The sequence below is a fragment of the Anthonomus grandis genome, chromosome 19 (genome assembly GCF_022605725.1).
Source record: "Anthonomus grandis grandis chromosome 19, icAntGran1.3, whole genome shotgun sequence".
Classification (NCBI taxonomy): domain Eukaryota; kingdom Metazoa; phylum Arthropoda; class Insecta; order Coleoptera; family Curculionidae; genus Anthonomus; species Anthonomus grandis.
Window position 1 is genome coordinate 6,521,135 of NC_065564.1, and position 18,579 is coordinate 6,539,713.

The following is an 18,579-nucleotide window of genomic DNA, read 5'->3' on the forward strand; positions in this document are numbered from 1 at the left end:
CCGTAAAACAGTCATTTTCTCGCTTTTTTATGTGAAAAATCGGGTTTTTCGTTAATTTTAATAATAGAAATCGGATTAATTAGTAAGCCGGATGTGTAGTGCGAATAATTTCGGTAGTTCCAGGTTCGAAAGTCGCTTTTTTTAGCGTATTTCGGGCAAATTAGAGCGGGGGTAAGTGGCTTGTAATTTTGTAATAAAACGCCCCTTGGGGACCCTTTTTATGTGCAAGTTGTGGCTTATATAAAGATTTTTATTTAAAAAAACGTTAATTAACGTTCTAAAGGATTCAAATTTATAATTTTTAATATTGACTGACTAATAAAATGGCCTGTAAGGTGCAAATTATTAAACTTTCTCTAGAATTGCAATGTATACTTTTTAATAATGTCTGAGGGCTAAAATTGCCTGCAAGGTGGCAGCACTGTGTGGAATGTCAAGGCCAAATGGACTAATTTAAATAATTTTTATTATTTATTTAATTAAATTACATTTTGCCATGGCGTTAAATTTATTATACGCAGTAGGCTGTGCGTTTGACGCGCACGCATTGTCGCGCACGTTGTTTAATTGCTGCCATTGTTTCTTAAAATCCAAAATGGCCGACCGTGGTACCATTCAAACGTCATTTTCTCACTTTTTTATGTGAAAAATCGAGTTTTTCGTTGATATTAATTAAAAAATTCGATTTAATTAGTGAGCCGGTTGTATAGTGCAAATAATTTCGGTAGTTCCGGGTTCGGAAGTCGCTTTTTTTAGCGTATTTCGGGCAAATTAGTGCGGAGGTAAGTGGCTTGTTATTTTGCAACAAAACGCCCTTTGGAGCCTCGGTTTTATTACAAATTGCGCCTTATTTGACGATTTTTATCAGAAAGAACGCTCTAAAGGATTCAAGTTTATTATATTTATTGAGTAGAGTGCTAAAATTACTTGTAAGGTGACCGCACTGTGTGGAATATTACGTTTAAATAGAATAATTTAAATAATTCCCCATTTTTATTATTCATTTAATTAGGCAGCATTTTAATACTTTAATTAAATAAAATAATAATATACGCAGTAGACCATGCATGTGACGCGCATGCTTCTTGTTTTACGAAATTCAAAATGGCCGACGAACTGTCAAACGTCGTTCCTCGTTTTTGAGTGAAAAACTGTGTTTTTTGTTTATTTTAATACAAAATTTTGATTTAATTAATAGAGTTGAATAATTGTCAAATGTCACACTTCAATGACCTGTCAAATGGTCAAAGGAAATATGTCAAATAACGTCCTAGTAGATCAATGAAAGGAATTAGAAATTAGTCAGGAGTGTACTGGGGTACATTTAACGTAAAAAGTCAATGAGTGAACGTAGATGGCGTTGTTCTTACTGGGCCGCCCGCGTCGCCACATCTAAGCCCATTTAATTTTTATTATTCATACTTTACAAGGATAAAAGACTTCTTTAATACATAAAATGAACCTGCCCTAGCTCTCTATACAAAAATACTTACCTTCACTTTGACTTAAAAAATTACCCCCGCCGCCCCCCCAGAGGGCCCCAAAACATATATGACCAAATAATAACCATAATAATAATAATAATAACTCTCCTCCGCGCCCAACAAGTGTACGTGCTAGGGCCGAAAAGGGATCGGGGGGGGCGATGCCCCACCCGCCCCCGCGCCCCCTTTTTCGATCTGGGCGAGGGTGCGCGCGCAATGCTCTCCCGGCCAGCCGTCGGTCTACCTACTTGTTACACCGGAGTCCCGAGTGCTGGTCCGCGTTCCCGGAAAATCATTTTTCCTTCTCTGGTCCGAGTTTTTCCCGGAAAATTCGTTAAGAGGTGAAGTGCTGGTAGTGGTGGAGCGGGATTTTTTTTTGTGCGCGGGAAATTTGAATTTTTCGATTAATAAAATTGAAAAAAAGAAAATCAGTGACCGCGATGACAGGTAAAATTGTTTATATAATTATTAAAAAAAAAAAAAAAGTCTGTTAGGTCCAAGTCGGGCGAGCAGGGCGGCCCTAATTGACTTACCGAGGTTAATAAATCCTAATTAAGGCTCGCCGACTCTCCGGTATTTCTATTAACGATTCCGTCAATTAAATCCCACCCCCTCCCTAGTTGTCGTGGAAAAAAAAGGGGAGGGAGGGCAAAAGTCAATTTAAAAAAAGAACCCTTTGGGAACAAATCCGAAACAGATAGGAGCGACAACAGTGTCTTAAAGGATCAATTTTCTATTATCTTTGGGACGTTTTTTATTGTCAATTCATTTTACCCCCAATTCGCCTTCGCCATCTTCCAATTTTCCCTAGTAAAAAGAAAAACCTATCAATAAATAGTATAAGATGGCCATGGAAGTGACGTACCAATGACAGTTCTAACTGTCAATGTTACCGATGGGCGCCATCTTGAACAAGAAAATTTAATTCAAGGCTCGTTAGATCTTATCTAATCTGACCTTCTTACATTTCTCTTGTATTCATCATTCATTTAAACTTTATTTTTAGATTGTTGATCTCTTTTATTAGGATTTTTGTATTCTGCGCATGCTCATAGCCGAGTAAGCAGACATACAAACGAACTAAGACGAATTTTAACAAACCCAACTAGGTTCTCCTACTTCTGTGACATTTTTCCTGCGGTGAGATGTTGGCGAACAAGTTACGCTTGCGTGACTTTCTCAAACCTAATTTTCCCTAAATTCCTTCGGGATTTACTTAATAAATTATAGGAAAAAAAATTATCGGGGATGCAACGGATCGATCTCGCGCCCTCCTAACGTGTCTTTCCCAGTAACCGCATCCCTTGATGGCTTATACCAACATAAATTAATTAAAATTTCCGGTATGTGTACACACACCGGTGAAGGTCGTGTTAATTACGAATGTTTCGCGAGTAAGGGTGCAAAAGAGGGTTGGGGTGGTGGCGGTGGTAATGGTGTTTTTTTCAGTAGTCACACCGGTCACAAAGATAAATAAAACGCATTGACCCAAATACAAGAGAGCGCGACCGTTTCGGCCCTTATTGACATTTGAATTATTGCGGAATGGGGTTTTCTCTGTCAACAGGTTTATTCGGCAACGGCATCGATCATACTTAGGGGTGGGTTAAGGGGATGAAAGGGATGAGACGTTACCAACGATTAATGAGGGAAGCTACCCTTGAACTTCAAAGTGTACACATACAAGGATGAATATGGTGATTATGTTGTTAAGGCTTTACGAATTTTTTTCAGAAGAATTACAGGCTGTGAGCACGTGGCAAAGTCCCTCGCCTACTTGCGCAGAATGCTGTTTGTCGGTTAACATCTCACCGCTCTTTAAATGATAATGTGGCAAGTCTTGATGACCTGCGCAGGGTGTTGCGCTCTATGTGTCATCTCGTCACACTGTACGTTTTAGAAGCGGTGAGATGTAAGCAGATGATGCACGATCAGTTGGTCTTTTATGCCAACTTGATTTTTGGATGTCTTGAATCGTGTTGAAGTTACATGAAAGTTCCTTAAGGGTTTTATAGAGGAAATTTAATTCTCTTTCATTTCTATATATGACAAATTATCGTAGGAGTAAAGGGTGTCGAGTTATAGGGCTAAATTCCTTTGTTGCACCTCTGGACAGGATTTACTTTATGCCAACTTGATTCTAGGATATTTTGGATATTGTGAAAGTTACTTGAAAGTTGCATAAGGGTTTTATAGAAGAAATTTAATTGTCTTTCATTTTCATATAACACAAATTATTGTAGGAGTAAAGGGTGTCGAGTTATAGGGCAATATTTCCTTGTTGCACCCCTGAACGGCATTTATTTTATGTCAACTTGATTCCCAGATATCTTGGATAGTGCTGAAGGTACAGGAAAGTTGCATAAGGGTTTTATAGAGGAAATTTAATTGTCTTTCATTTTTATATAAGTCAAATTATTGTAGGAGTAAAGGGTGTTGGGATGTAGGGCGAAATTCCCTTGTTGCACCCCTGAACGGCATTTATTTTATATCAACTTGATTCCCAGATATCTTGGATAGTGCTGGAGTTACAGGAAAGTTGCATTAGGGTTTTATAGAGGAAATTTAATTGTCTTTCATTTTTATATAAGTCAAATTATTGTAGGAGTAAAGGGTGTTGGGATGTAGGGCGAAATTCCCTTGTTGCACCCCTGAACGGCATTTATTTTATATCAACTTGATTCCCAGATATCTTGGATAGTGCTGGAGTTACAGGAAAGTTGCATAAGGGTTTTATAGAGGAAATTTAATTGTCTTTTATTTTTGTATAAGTCAAATTATTGTAGGAGTAAACGATGTTGAGTTTTAGGGCAAAATTCCCTTGTTGCACCCCTGAACGGCATTTATTTTATGCCAACTTGATTCCCAGATAACTTGGATATTGCTGAAGTTACAGGAAAGTTGCATAAGGGTTTTATAGAGGAAATTTAATTGTCTTTCATTTTCATATAAGACAAATTATTGTAGGAGTAAAGGGTGTCGAGTTATAGGGCAATATTTCCTTGTTGCACCCCTAAACGGCATTTATTTTATGCCAACTTGATTCCCAGATATCTTGGATAGTGCTGAAGGTACAGAAAAGTTGCATAAGGGTTTTATAGAGGAAATTTAAATGTCTTTTATTTTTATATAAGTCAAATTATTGTAGGAGTAAAGGGTGTTGGGATGTAGGGCGAAATTCCCTTGTTGCACCCCTGAACGGCATTAATTTTATATCAACTTGATTCCCAGATATCTTGGATAGTGCTCTAGTTACAGGAAAGTTGCATAAGGGTTTTATAGAGGAAATTTAATTGTCTTTCATTTTTATATAAGAGAAATTATTGTAGGAGTAAAGGGTGTTGGGATGTAGGGCGAAATTGCCTTGTTGCCCCCCTGAACGGCATTTATTTTATGTCAACTTGATTCCCAGATATCTTGGATAGTGCTGAAGGTACAGGAAAGTTGCATAAGGGTTTTATAGAGGAAATTTAATTGTCTTTAATTTTTATATAAGACAAATTATTGTAGGAGTAAAGGGTGTCGAGTTATAGGGCAATATTTCCTTGTTGCACCCCTGAACGGCATTTATTTTATGTCAACTTGATTCCCAGATATCTTGGATAGTGCTCTAGTTACAGGAAAGTTGCATAAGGGTTTTATAGAGGAAATTTAATTGTCTTTCATTTTTATATAAGACAAATTATTGTAGGAGTAAAGGGTGTTAAGTTCTAGGGTAAAATTCCCTTGTTGCACCCCTGAACGGCATTTTTTTGATGTCAACTTGATTCCCAGATATCTTGGACAGTGCTGAAGCTACTTGAAAGTTGCATTAGGGTTTTTTAAAGGAAATTTCATTCTTTATCAGTATCATATAAAACAAATTATTGTAGGAGTAAGCAGAGCTGAGTTATGAGTCGAAAATCCCTTGTTGCACCCCTGGACGCAATTTATTTAATTCCAACTTAATTCTCAGATATCTCGGATAATGTTAAAGTTACAGGAAAGTTGCATAAGGGTTTTATAAAGAAAATTCAATTGTCTTTCATTTTCATATAAGACAAATTATTGTAGGATTAAAGGGTGTTGAGTTATAGAGCAAAATTCACTTGTTGCACACCTAAACGGCATTTATTTTATGTTAACTTGATTCTCAGATATCTTGGATAGTGCTGAAGGTACAGGAAAGTTGCATAAGGGTTTTATAGAGGAAATTTAATTGTCTTTAATTTTTATATAAGACAAATTATTGTAGGAGTAAAGGGTGTCGAGTTATAGGGTAATATTTCCTTGTTGCACCCCTGAACGGCATTTATTTTATGTCAACTTGATTCCCAGATATCTTGGATAGTGCTGGGGTTACAGGAAAGTTGCATAAGGGTTTTATAGAGGAAATTTAAATGTCTTTTATTTTTATATAAGTCAAATTATTGTAGGAGTAAAGGGTGTTGGGATGTAGGGCGAAATTCCCTTGTTGCGCCCCTGAACGGCATTAATTTTATATCAACTTGATTCCCAGATATCTTGGATAGTGCTCTAGTTACAGGAAAGTTGCATAAGGGTTTTATAGAGGAAATTTAATTGTCTTTCATTTTTATATAAGAGAAATTATTGTAGGAGTAAAGGGTGTCGAGTTATAGGGTAATATTTCCTTGTTGCACCCCTGAACGGCATTTATTTTATGTCAACTTGATTTCCAGATATCTTGGATAGTGCTGGAGTTACAGGAAAGTTGCATAAGGGTTTTATAGAGGAAATTTAATTGTCTTTCATTTTTATATAAGACAAATTATTGTAGGAGTAAAGGGTGTTGAGTTCTAGGGCTAAATTCACTTGTTGCACCCCTGAACGGCATTTATTTTATGTCAACTTGATTCCCAGATATCTTGGATAGTGCTGGAGTTACAGGAAAATTGCATAAGGGTTTTATAGAGGAAATTTAATTGTCTTTCATTTTTGTATAAGACAAATTATTGTAGGAGTAAAGGGTGTTGAGTTCTAGGGCAAAATTGCCTTGTTGCACCCCTGAACGGCATTTATTTTATGTCAACTTGATTCCCAGATATCTTGGATAGTGCTGAAGGTACAGGAAAGTTGCATAAGGGTTTTATAGAGGAAATTTAATTGTCTTTCATTTTTATATAAGTCAAATTATTGTAGGAGTAAAGGGTGTTGGGATGTAGGGCGAAATTCCCTTGTTGCACCCCTGAACGGCATTTATTTTATGTCAACTTGATTCCCAGATATCTTGGATAGTGCTCTAGTTACAGGAAAGTTGCATGAGGGTTTTATAGAGGAAATTTAATTGTCTTTCATTTTTATATAAGACAAATTATTGTAGGAGTAAAGGGTGTTGGGATGTAGGGCGAAATTCCCTTGTTGCACCCCTAAACGGCATTTATTTCATGTCAATTTGATTCCCAGATATCTTGGATAGTGCTGGAGTTACAGGAAAGTTGCATAAGGGTTTTATAGAGGAAATTTAATTGTCTTTTATTTTTGTATAAGACAAATTATTGTAGGAGTAAACGGTGTCGAGTTATAGGGCAATATTTCCTTGCTGCACCCCTGAACGGCATTTATTTTATGTCAACTTGATTCCCAGATATCTTGGATAGTGCTGGAGTTACAGGAAAGTTGCATAAGGATTTTATAGAGGAAATTCAATTGTCTTTCATTTTCATATAAGACAAATTATTGTAGGAGTAAAGGGTGTCGAGTTATAAGGCAATATTTCCTTGTTGCACCCCTAAACGGCATTTATTTTATGTCAACTTGATTCCCAGATTTCTTGGATAGTACTGGGGTTACAGAAAAGTTGCATAAGGGTTTTATAGAGGAAATTTAATTGTCTTTCATTTTTATATAAGAGAAATTATTGTAGGAGTAAAGGGTGTTAAGTTCTAGGGCAAAATTCCCTTGTTGCACCCCTGAACGGCATTTATTTGATGTCAACTTGATTCCCAGATATCTTGGACAGTGCTGAAGCTACTTGAAAGTTGCATTAGGGTTTTTTAAAGGAAATTTCATTCTTTATCAGTATCATATAAAACAAATTATTGTAGGAGTAAGCAGAGCTGAGTTAAGAGTCGAAAATCCCTTGTTGCACACCTAAACGGCATTTATTTTATGTTAACTTGATTCTCAGATATCTTGGATAGTGCTGAAGGTACAGGAAAGTTGCATAAGGGTTTTATAGAGGAAATTTAATTGTCTTTAATTTTTATATAAGACAAATTATTGTAGGAGTAAACGGTGTCGAGTTATAGGGCAATATTTCCTTGTTGCACCCCTGAACGGCATTTATTTTATGTCAACTTGATTCCCAGATATCTTAAATAGTGTTAAAGTTACAGGAAAGTTGCATAAGAGTTTTATAGAGAAAATTTAATTATTTATCATTTTTATATATGACAAATTATCGTAGGAATAAAGGGAGCTGAGTTATAGGACAAAATTCAAGCTCCGAAATTAATTAATTATTAAAATCCATGTTTTTCAGTTTCGATTTAACCATTACTGTAATTACTGTAAATTCCGGCGCGTTTAACATTAATATTCGCCGGGTTCGTGTAATTCCGCAGTAAACAAAGGGAATTATTACTAAAATTAATAATTAATCCGCATTATTTCGTCGTTATAATGCGGGAAAACGTGCACATACGCGCCCGTTTGCGGCTTATATATTGATACATTAAATTTCCCATTTTGACACTTTTAAAGCGGTGAGATGTTGCGCGAGTTTACACGAGCAACAAGTTCACCAGCAACATAAATCCCTTGACCTAAAGAACAAATGCGACAACATTCCCTCTAAAAGCTTTGCAGTCATATAATTTAGTTTCCCTCTTTTCAATTCCCCCTACCCCATTTGCGATAAATGAGCCGAGATTATCTAAATTTGCTTCGGCATAAAACGAAGTGAATTGCGCCATTATTTTATTCCAGGCACACACTCTAGGAATATGTGACAGTTTTCACGCGGTGAGATGTTGATTAACGAGGTGCGCACCGTAGGGCGGAGTTGATTGCATCTTGACAGTTTAATGATACAATTTCAGCGGTGAGATGTTGCCTTATCAACTGTTGACTTTCATCCCCAATTGAAAGGTCCCTCGGGGTGTTGATGTGAGGGGTATTAAAACTTCCTGTATCGTGGATCGATAGTCGATTCCTTGGCCCCATTCACGACCCATAAAACGGTGATTACAACTCATATTTCCTCCCCATAAAAGGGGCGACTCCATTGAATCGGGGTCGGGTTTTATTACCTGACAAAAGGCCGAAGTTGTTAAGGTTTTACAGGTTTTCTTTGCTACTTAAGTAATGGATTTTATGACACTTACAATGAGGTTTTATGCTATAAAACACACCCGAAAAATCATAATTCGTTATATAGGCACAGCTTACCTCTCACCGCTCGTCTCCATAAAAAAAAATTCTTTGCTCATAAAGACAGAGAAAGAAACAAACATTACTATTTGGAACCAATTATGTAATTAATTAATGATTTTTGAAAACAATTTCTTACTGGTAAGTTGTGTGGGGTGGGTGGGGGGGTAAGGGTGGGGTTAATGAAAAACGTTTTTTTTGCAGAAATTAATTGCCTAAGAAAAAATGCTTTTTAAGAAAATTATAGGTGATAAAAAATCTGTAGTTATTGTATCTATACTTTTCTCACATAATTTTAAGGTTTTAGATTAAAAAGTAAAAAAACCCTATTTTTGGTAGGTTTTTGGAGAAAATACTTAAAATACTTTTTATTTTAGACTTAAAGGGAGCATCGATTTCAAAAATAAAAATAATGAAATTTCCCATACATTACGAGAAAATTGCCTTTTTTTGATTAGGGGTTTTTCCAGGTTTTCTCCCACTGTATGGAAAATATAATCAAAATTTCTTTTTTCAGGGATGGCCCTGATTATTCTGAACAACTTTCATTTGAACTATTTCTCTCTCACACTCACGGATTTCCCATAAAAAAATTAAAAGTGATTTCTTAAGAAAAATCACGGGGGTACCCCTTTCGATTGTTGCAATGCACGTATTCTTATGGGATTCATGCTTTTTTTATTTTTTATGGCTTTCCTTTGGGAAATAGAAAATTTTGTCATAGGACTTTTTTGATTATTTTGTTACGTATAATACATAGAAATTTTTATTTTTTTTTTAAACGACTGTTTTGAAAATTTCGAATTTTTCAGCCATTTTGCCCAAAAATCATAAAATGCAAATAACATCTTTCCTATTCCTTTTTTCAAAAAAATTATAAAATACTTTTCGTCTCGTTTTTAAAGGGAGCATCGATGTCAAAAATTAAAAAAAAATAATTTTCCATACATTACGAGAAAATTGCCTTTTTTTGATTAAAGGTTTTTCCAGGTTTTCTCCCACTGTATGGAAAATATAATCAAAATTTCTTTTTTCAGGGATGGCCCTGATTATTCTGAACAACTTTCATTTGAACTATTTCTCTCTCACACTCACGGATTTCCCATAAAAAAATTAAAAGTGATTTTTGAAGAAAAATCACGGGTATATCCCTTTCGATTTTTGCAATGCACGTATTCTTATGGGATTCATGCTTTTTTTATTTTTTATGGCTTTCCTCTGGAAAATAGAAAATTTTTTCATGGGATTTTTTTGATTATTTTGTTACGTATAATACATAGAAATTTTTATTTTTTTTTTAAACGACTGTTTTGAAAATTTCGAATTTTTCAGCCATTTTGCCCAAAAATCATAAAATGCAAATAACATCTTTCCTATTCCTTTTTTCAAAAAAATTATAAAATACTTTTCGTCTCGTTTTTAAAGGGAGCATCGATGTCAAAAATAACAATAATTAAATTTCCCATACATTACGAGAAAATTGCCTTTTTTGATTAGGGGTTTTTCTAGGTTTTCTCCCACTGTATGGAAAATATAATCAAAATTTCTTTTTTCAGCGATGGCCCTGATTATTCTAAACAACTTTCATTTGAACTATTTCTCTCTCACTCTCACGGATTTCCCATAAAAAAATTAAAAGTGATTTTTAAAGAAAAATCACAGGCAACCCCTTTCGATTTTTGCAATGCACGTATTCTTATGGGATTCATGCTTTTTTATTTTTTATGGCTTTCCTTTGGGAAATAGAAAATTTTGTCATAGGACTTTTTTGATTATTTTGTTACGTATAATACATAGAATTTTTTTTTTTTTTTTAACGACTGTTTTTAAAATTTCGAATTTTTCAGCCATTTTGCCCAAAAATCATAAAATCAAAAAAATTATAAAATACTTTTCGTCTCGTTTTTAAAGGGAGCATCGATGTCAAAAATAACAATAATTAAATTTCCCATACATTACGAGAAAATTGCCTTTTTTTGATTAGGGGTTTTTCCAGGTTTTCTCCCACTGTATGAAAAATATAATCAAAATTTCTTTTTTCAGCGATGGCCCTGATTATTCTGAACAACTTTCATTTGAACTATTTCTCTCTCACTCTCACGGATTTCCTATAAAAAAATTAAAAGTGATTTTTGAAGAAAAATCACGGGTATATCCCTTTCGATTTTTGCAATGCACATATTCCAATGGGATTCATACTTTTTTATTTTTTTATGGCTTTCCTTTGGCATAGCAAGCCCCGCCTTGTACGTAACATCTCACCGCCTAAAAAATGTCACCGTTCAGTTCTCCGTCCGACCCGTCCAATTATTATTTATTAATTAAGGCAGCCCGAACATATCGCCATTGCAAAATTAAATACAGAACATCCGAGACTTAATAATGGAGCCCAAATTTAACCGTTTTAAAGAGAATGGGGTGTGGGTTTGTCTCTATTCGGCCTACGTTTGGAGTTACAAAGGGAGCTCGCCTCTATGATTTTAGAGCAAATATAGAGCGCACAGACTGTTTGAACGCGTTAATTACCCGACAGGGGGCGCGGTCTTCGAGTTTCCATCGCTTTCGCGTTTTAAATTTATTTAACGATGCTTCCGTGTGCATCATTTTGGTCGATTCGACGCAACATCTCACCGCTTAAAAAATGTGGCCGTTCAGTTCACCGTCCGTTCGGCGCAGATTGAATTGCAATGAATTAATAACGGGAACGTCGCGGCTCGATATGCTGTCCACAAGCGTCAGTAATATTGACGTTGACATGACAGGTGGCGGCCATCTTGAAAAAAATTATTAAGCTCTCCTATTGGTGAAACTTCTTTACCAAAATACCACCCATCCGTTATTTTTAAGGTAAAATGAAGAAATCACATGCGCGGTGCGTGATACTGATGAACGGTCGGACGGAGGACTGAGCTGAAACTTTATCAGTTAAATAACACTTCTCTAGCGGTAAGATGTTGCCCCAGCAAATTGGGTGGGGGATAAAGTATGACGTTTCTAATTGGTCACGCGGTATTGCAACTTGCAAGACGGATGGGTGTTAATTGAACACCGTAAGTTGCGCAAGGCGTTGCGCGTTTGACACAAATACGTTCTCCAAGCATCATTATATTATATTATATTATATTAATATAAAAAAAAAGAAATATAATCTATACGTTGTATATTTATTTGCGTCCTTTGTCGAGTCATAAAACAGACGGAGACGGCGACTTCAGTGCAGTTTCTAATTAAGTTGTCATCGGCGTACTACTGCTGTCAGCGGCAAAGGAAACGTGGAAAATTTATCGATGACCCGGAAACTGTCGCCCCCTCTCGCTCTTTCCCGCTGAATATAAGGGCATTTATTCAGAGACGAATATTGTCTGTCACAGGCAGAAACGAGGCTTATGAGACTTTTTTTTTTGATCGGCGATGACGTGGAAAACCACCCTCTCACTCTCCCCCTTTAAAGAAAACTCGCCGCATTTAAAGAAAATTGCAGCGTTTTCCATTTCGGAACGAGCTTTGTGTGACTTTGCTTTTAATTTACTTTGTGAGGAGTTATTGTCGACAAAGTAATTTTGATTCTTTGTTTTCGCGGTTGTTTCTGTCTCAGTCACGTTAGGTCCTTAATAAAAGTTGAAGTGCAAGGGATTATCTAGAAGAATATTTTTAAATTTTTATGATTGCATTAAACGTTCAGGAGTTATGGTCGTTTGAGATTTGCTTCACGTCAGCAGACCCTTGCTGCATCAAGCTCAAGCTGTTTTGTTAATAACTCTTGATCTACTGTAGCTAGAGTCATAAAATAATTTGTTTTAGGTTAGGAATGATCAGCCCTAAGACTTTTATTTTAAATACCAAAGCCCTAAACCTGATAGTTATTGAGATATATCAGCTGTTAGATGGAATGTTTTCTTCAAAGGGGTGCCGACAGGAAAATCGCTGATATCTTCTTTGGTAGTTGATCTATGGTAATAATTATAATAAACAAAGTTGAAATATGAGGGATTCTGTACAAGAATCTTTTTAAATTTTTACGATCTCATGAACCGTTTAGGAGTTATAGCCGTTTAAAATTTGCTTCACGTCAGCAGACCCTTGCTGGTCAAGCTCAAGCTGTTTGGTTAATAACTCTTGATCTACTGTAGGTAGAGTCATAAAATAAATTTTAATAGATTAGGAACGATCAGCCCTAAGACTTCTATTCTATGTACTAAAGCCCTAAACTTGATAGTTATTGAGATATATCAGCTGCTAAATAAAATGTCTTCTTCAAAGGGGTGCCGACAGGAAAACCGCTCATATCTTCTTTGGTAGTTGATCTACGATCATGATCGTAATAAACAAATTTGAATTGTAAGGGATTCTGTATAAGAATCTTTTTAAATTTTCATGATCGCATTAACTGTTCAGGAGTTATGGCCGTTTGAAATTTGCTTCACGTCAGCAGATCCTTGCTGCATCAATCCCAAGCTCTTTGGTTAATAACTATTGATCTACTGTAGCTAGAGTCATAAAATAAATTTTAGTAGATTAGGAACGATCAGCCCTAAGACTTCTATTCTATGTACCAAAGCCCTAAACTTGATAGTTATTGAGATATCTCAGCTGTTAAATAGAATGTTTTCTTCAAAGGGGTGCCGACAGGAAAACCTCTCATATCTTCTTTGATAATTGATCTACGATCATGATCATAATAAACAAATTTGAATTGTAAGGAATTCTCTATAAGAGTCTTTTCAAATTTTCATGATCGCATTAACCGTTCAGGCGTTATGGCCGTTTGAGATTTGCTTCACGTCAGCAGACCCTTGGTGCATCAATCCCAAGCTGTTTGCTTAATAACTCTTGATCTACTGTAGCTAGAGTCATAAAATAAATTTTAGTAAATTAGGAATGATCAGTTCTAAGACTTTTATTTTATGAACTAAAGGTCTATACTTGATAGTTATTGAGATATATCAGCTGTTAAATAGAATGTTTTCTTCAAAGGGGTGCCGACAGGAAAATCGCTCATATCTTCTTTGATAATTGATCTACGATCATGATCATAATAAACAAATTTGAATTGTAAGGGATTCTGTATAAGAGTCTTTTTAAATTTTTATGATCGCATTAACCGTTCAGGAGTTATGGTCGTTTGAAATTTGCTTCACGTCAGCAGACCCTTGCTGCATCAAGCCCAAGCGGTTTGGTTAATTACTCTTGATCTACTGTAGCTAGAGTCATAAAATAAATTTTAGTAGATTAGGAATGATCAACCCTATGGCTTTTATTTTAGTACCAATGCCCTAAATCTAATAGTTATTGAGATATATCAGCTGCTAAATAAAATATTTTCTTCAAAGGGGTGCCGACAGGAAAACCGCTCATATCTTCTTTGGTATTTGATCTACGATCATGATCGTAATAAACAAATTTAAATTGTAAGGGATTCTGTATAAGAATCTTTTTAAATTTTTATGATCGCATTAACCGTTCAGGAGTTATGGTCGTTTGAAATTTGCTTCACGTCAGCAGACCCTTGCTGCATCAAGCCCAAGCGGTTTGGTTAATTACTCTTGATCTACTGTAGCTAGAGTCATAAAATATTTTTTAGTAGATTAGGAATGATCAACCCTATGGCTTTTATTTTAGTACCAATGCCCTAAATCTAATAGTTATTGAGATATATCAGCTGCTAAATAAAATATTTTCTTCAAAGGGGTGCCGACAGGAAAACCGCTCATATCTTCTTTGGTAGTTGATCTACGATCATGATCGTAATAAACAAATTTGAATTGTAAGGAATTCTCTATAAGAGTCTTTTTAAATTTTCATGATCGCATTAGCCGTTCAGGCGTTATGGCCGTTTGAGATTTGCTTCACGTCAGCAGACCCTTGCTGCATCAAGCCCAAGCTGTTTGGTTAATAACTCTTGATCTACTGTAGCTAGAGTCATAAAATAAATTTTAGTAAATTAGGAATGATCAATTCTAAGACTTTTATTTTATGTACTAAAGCTCTATACTTGATAGTTATTGAGATATATCAGCTGTTGAATAGAATCTTTTCTTCAAAGGGGTGCCGACAGGAAAATCGCTCATATCTTCTTTGGTAGTTGATCTATGGTAATAACTATAATAAAAATACTAAAGTTGAAATATGAGGGATTCTGTATAAGAATCTTTTTAAATTTTCAAGATCGCATTAACCGTTCAGGAATTAATAGCCGTTTAAAATTTGCTTCACGTCAGCAGGTCCTTGCTGCATCAAGCTCATAGCTTTTGGTGGATAACTCCGGATCTACTGGAGCTAGAATCATAAAATAAACTTTAATGCATAGTAATGATTAGTTGAAGAAATATTGATAATGCCTACTAAACCTCTAAACCTAATACTTATTGAGATATATTAGGTGTTAAATAGAGTGCGTTCTTCAAGGAGGTGCCAAGGGGAAAATTGCTCATATTTTCTTTGGTAGTTGATCTACAACCATGATCATTATAATTAAAGTTAAAACGTAAGGGATTCTATACAAGAATCTTTTAAAATTTTTATGATCATATTAACCGTTCAGGAGTTATGGCCGTTTGAAATTTGCTTCACGTCAGTAGACTCTTGCTGCGTCAAGCTCATAGCTTTTGGTGGATAACTCGTGATCTACTGGAGCTAGAATTATAAAATAAATTTTAATGGATAGTAATGATTAGCTCGAGGAATATCGATAATGTCTACTAAAGCTCTAAACCTAATACTTATTGAGATATATTAGGTGTTAAATAGAGTGCGTTCTTCAAGGAGGTGCCAAGGGGAAAATTGCTCATATCTTCTTTGGTAGTTGATCTACAACCATGATCATTATAATTAAAGTTAAAACGTAAGGGATTCTATACAAAAATCTTTTTAAATTTTTATGATCGCATTAACCGTTCAGGAGTTATGGTCGTTTGAAATTTGCTTCACGTCAGCAGACCCTTGCTGCATCAAGCCCAAGCGGTTTGGTTAATTACTCTTGATGTACTGTAGCTAGAGTCATAAAATAAATTTTAGTAGATTAAGAATGATCAACCCTATGGCTTTTATTTTAGTACCAATGCCCTAAATCTAATAGTTATTGAGATATATCAGCTGCTAAATAAAATATTTTCTTCAAAGGGGTGCCGACAGGAAAACCGCTCATATCTTCTTTGGTAGTTGATCTATGGTAATAACTATAATAAAAATACTAAAGTTGAAATATGAGGGATTCTGTATAAGAATCTTTTTAAATTTTCAAGATCGCATTAACCGTTCAGGAATTAATAGCCGTTTAAAATTTGCTTCACGTCAGCAGGTCCTTGCTGCATCAAGCTCATAGCTTTTGGTGGATAACTCCGGATCTACTGGAGCTAGAATCATAAAATAAACTTTAATGCATAGTAATGATTAGTTGAAGAAATATTGATAATGCCTACTAAACCTCTAAACCTAATACTTATTGAGATATATTAGGTGTTAAATAGAGTGCGTTCTTCAAGGAGGTGCCAAGGGGAAAATTGCTCATATTTTCTTTGGTAGTTGATCTACAACCATGATCATTATAATTAAAGTTAAAACGTAAGGGATTCTATACAAGAATCTTTTAAAATTTTTATGATCATATTAACCGTTCAGGAGTTATGGCCGTTTGAAATTTGCTTCACGTCAGTAGACTCTTGCTGCGTCAAGCTCATAGCTTTTGGTGGATAACTCGTGATCTACTGGAGCTAGAATTATAAAATAAATTTTAATGGATAGTAATGATTAGCTCGAGGAATATCGATAATGTCTACTAAAGCTCTAAACCTAATACTTATTGAGATATATTAGGTGTTAAATAGAGTGCGTTCTTCAAGGAGGTGCCAAGGGGAAAATTGCTCATATCTTCTTTGGTAGTTGATCTACAACCATGATCATTATAATTAAAGTTAAAACGTAAGGGATTCTATACAAAAATCTTTTTAAATTTTTATGATCGCATTAACCGTTCAGGAGTTATGGTCGTTTGAAATTTGCTTCACGTCAGCAGACCCTTGCTGCATCAAGCCCAAGCGGTTTGGTTAATTACTCTTGATGTACTGTAGCTAGAGTCATAAAATAAATTTTAGTAGATTAAGAATGATCAACCCTATGGCTTTTATTTTAGTACCAATGCCCTAAATCTAATAGTTATTGAGATATATCAGCTGCTAAATAAAATATTTTCTTCAAAGGGGTGCCGACAGGAAAACCGCTCATATCTTCTTTGGTAGTTGATCTACGATCATGTTTGTAATAAACAAATTTGAATTGTAAGGGATTCTGTATAAGAATCTTTTTAAATTTTCATGAGCGCATTAACCTTTCAGGAGTTATGGCCGTTTGAAATTTGCTTCACGTCAGCAGACCCTCGCTGCATCAAGCTCAAGTTGTTTGGTTAATAACTCTTGATCTACTGAAGCTAGAGTCATAAAATAAATTTTAATTGATTAGCACCGATCAGCCCTAATACTTTCATTTTATGTACCAAAGTCCTAAACCTGATAGTTATTGAGATATATCAGCTGTTGAATAGAATCTTTTCTTCAAAGGGGTGCCGACAGGAAAATCGCTCATATCTTCTTTGGTAGTTGATCTATGCTAATAACTATAATATACAAAGTTGAAATATGAGGGATTCTGTATAAGAATCTTTTTAAATTTTCATGATCGCATTAACCGTTCAGGAATTAATAGCCGTTTAAGATTTGCTTCACGTCAGCAGGTCCTTGCTGCATCAAGCTCATAGCTTTTGGTGGATAACTCCGGATCTACTGGAGCTAGAATCATAAAATAAACTTTAATGCATAGTAATGATTAGTTGGAGAAATATTGATAATGCCTACTAAACCTCTAAACCTAATACTTATTGAGATATATTAGGTGTTAAATAGAGTGCGTTCTTCAAGGAGGTGCCAAGGGGAAAATTGCTCATATCTTCTTTGGTAGTTGATCTACAACCATGATCATTATAATTAAAGTTAAAACGTAAGGGATTCTATACAAGAATCTTTTTAAATTTTTATGATCATATTAACCGTTCAGGAGTTATGGCCGTTTGAAATTTGCTTCACGTCAGTAGACTCTTGCTGCGTCAAGCTCATAGCTTTTGGTGGATAACTCGTGATCTACTGGAGCTAGAATTATAAAATAAACTTTAATGGATAGTAATGATTAGCTCGAGGAATATCGATAATGTCTACTAAAGCTCTAAACCTAATACTTATTGAGATATATTAGATGTTACATAGAGTGCGTTCTTGAAGGATGCGAACTGGAAAATCGCTCATATCTTCTTTGGTTGTTGATCTATAATCATAATCATTATAATTAGAATTAAAATATGAGGGATTCTGTACAAGAATCTTTTTAAATTTTTATGATCGCATTAACCGTTCAGGAGTTATGGCCGTTTGAAATTTCCTTCACGTCAGCAGACCCTTGTTGCGTCAAGCTCATAGCTTTGGCTTGATAACTCGTGAACTACTGGAGCTAGAATTATAAAATAAACTTTAATGGATAGTAATGATTAGCTCGAGGAATATTGATAATGTCTACTAAAGCTCTAAACCTAATACTTATTGAGATATATTAGATGTTAAATAGAGTGCATTCTTCAAGGAGGGGCAACTAGAAAACCGTTCATATCTTCTTTGGTTGTTGATCTACAATCATAATCATTATAATTAGAATTAAAATATAAGGGATTCTGTACAAGAATCTT

At 35.1% G+C, this 18,579-nt stretch overlaps 1 protein-coding gene across 8 annotated transcripts in view; it reads left to right on the plus strand.

Annotated features, from left to right (window-relative positions):
• The first annotated feature begins 610 nt into the window (after window positions 1–610).
• The window catches only part of LOC126747428 (regulating synaptic membrane exocytosis protein 1), a 91,760-nt gene continuing 73,791 nt past the window's right edge, over window positions 611–18,579 (plus strand). For 5 of the 8 annotated variants that reach the window (XM_050456056.1, XM_050456059.1, XM_050456060.1 and 2 more), the window contains exon 1: window positions 1,756–1,931. The gene's annotated coding sequence lies outside the window, so the exon portion shown is untranslated. Of the gene's footprint in view, window positions 783–1,755; window positions 1,932–18,579 lie in introns of those variants that run through there. The other 3 variants (XM_050456057.1, XM_050456062.1, XM_050456058.1) reach the window with 1 other exon arrangement.